Source organism: Micromys minutus (genome assembly GCF_963924665.1).
Source record: "Micromys minutus genome assembly, chromosome: 27".
In the NCBI taxonomy this organism is placed as follows: domain Eukaryota; kingdom Metazoa; phylum Chordata; class Mammalia; order Rodentia; family Muridae; genus Micromys; species Micromys minutus.
Window position 1 is genome coordinate 22174083 of NC_137962.1, and position 1836 is coordinate 22175918.

At 43.4% G+C, this 1836-nt stretch overlaps 1 pseudogene across 1 annotated transcript; it reads left to right on the forward strand.

The window, feature by feature from the left end:
• Window positions 1-484: 484 nt before the first annotated feature.
• Window positions 485-989, forward strand: LOC308437859 (translationally-controlled tumor protein-like; annotated as a pseudogene). The gene has a single exon. The product of its transcript is annotated as a translationally-controlled tumor protein-like (transcript).
• The last annotated feature ends 847 nt before the right edge of the window (window positions 990-1836 follow it).

Consider the following 1836-nt stretch of genomic DNA (forward strand, 5'->3'; position numbering starts at 1 on the left):
GGTTACATCATACAAGGGAGACCTGAGGCGGCCAGGATTCTGGTGTTACTTTTATTATTATATAAAAATCCCACTGATATAATAGTAGGTTATGGTTATGTTTATGGTATACTTGTACAAAATTATGAACCACACATTCACATGCTCACCCACAGGAGCTGGCACACAGACATCTGGTGCACCCCCCTTTCTCTCTCTGGTATGGCTCAGCTCTGCTTTCATTTCTACGGTGCCTCCTCTCTTAGGCTTCTTACCCAAAAGTGCATTTTTATTGACTACAGTGTCATGGTGTTGTTTCCATAGCTCTACAAATCTCATAAAATGTTAGCTATCAAAGAAACAAACAAAAACCAAAACATTAGAAGAAAAGAAAAAAAACTTTGCCTTTCTGCTTGTTCCTCTGCCTTCTCTCCCCCCAGCTGCTCTGGCTCCATTCTCTTGGCTCTGGGCTGCCTTGCTCAGGTTGCTGTTCCCAGGGGTCACCATGATCACCTACGGGGACCTCACCAGCCACGGAGAGCTGTTCTCTGACATCTACAACATCCAGGAGATCGTCGATGGCTGTGTTGGAGGTGGAGAGCAGGATGGTCAGCAGAACAGAGGGTGCCATCCATGACCCGTTCATTGACGGAAATGCTTCCGCTGAAGGTCAGAGGGCGAAGGTACGGAAAGCCCAGTGCCCACCGGTGTTCACATTGTCATGAACCGTCCATCACTTACAAGCTTCATCAAAGAGGCCGACAAAAAGCACATTAAAGTCCATGAATTCACTCGAAGGCAAACTCAAAGAACATAAACCAGAAAGAGTGAAGCCTTTCATGACTGGAGCCGCAGAGCACATTAAGCCTATCTTTGCTCACTTCATTAACTACCAGATTTTTTTTTTTTTTTTTTGGTGAAACATGAATCCAGATGGCATTGTTGCTTTCCTGGACTACCATGATGATGGTGTGACTCCATTCATGATTTTCCTGAAGGGTGGCTTATAGATGGAAAACTCTTAACCAATTGGATCTATCACCTGTCATCCTAATTGGCTCTTCTCACCATCCATTCAACATCACGACTTAGGACAAATGGGACTGATGTCATCCTGAGCTCTTATTTTGACCATAGTTTGTTTGTAGTGGAGGCTATATATATATATATATATATATATATTTTAATTAAAGAAAAACATGTCATGTGGGTTGTCTAAAAATAAAGTTTATTTAAGTGAAATAAAACCATGATAAAGTTATTATGGTATTTTCAACTTAAACATTCCTTACAGTAAACTCATTTGCAATTGAGCTTACTCAGACATGAAGTTCGAAGAGCCTAAATTGTGGCCTCTTATTTATTCTTGAATTATTGTTGTACACACACGCTTGACCTCACATTTATGAATATGACCTGCGGAGTTTAGTGTTGCTCATGCACACATACATGTGTTAGGTCTGCTTGCTTGGAGTAGGCTCTCCTGTCTGGGGCTCATTCCTTGAGCAGACTGGCTAATTCCTCTCTTAGTGGTCACTCCTTGCTAGTGGTTCTTCATCTAGGGGCAAGGCCTTGATTCCCCATCCACCATGGCATGTCAGCTGTTGTCACTTTTCAGGTTTTCTTTAGGTGGCCACGTTGGTGAGATTTAGTGAGTACAGCTTCCCTGTCATATATAGACAGATGCCCTGGGCCTCTGGCTTCTGTGACCCCTCTACCCCTTCATCCATGGTGTCCCCTGAGCCTTCAGTGTGGTGGCTGTGTTGTCGAAGAATCAGTTGGTGTCAGGCACCCTCTGTCCAGGGTTCTGTAGGTTTTGACCACTTATCTGTCTGTAGTGACCTGTACTTCAAAAAG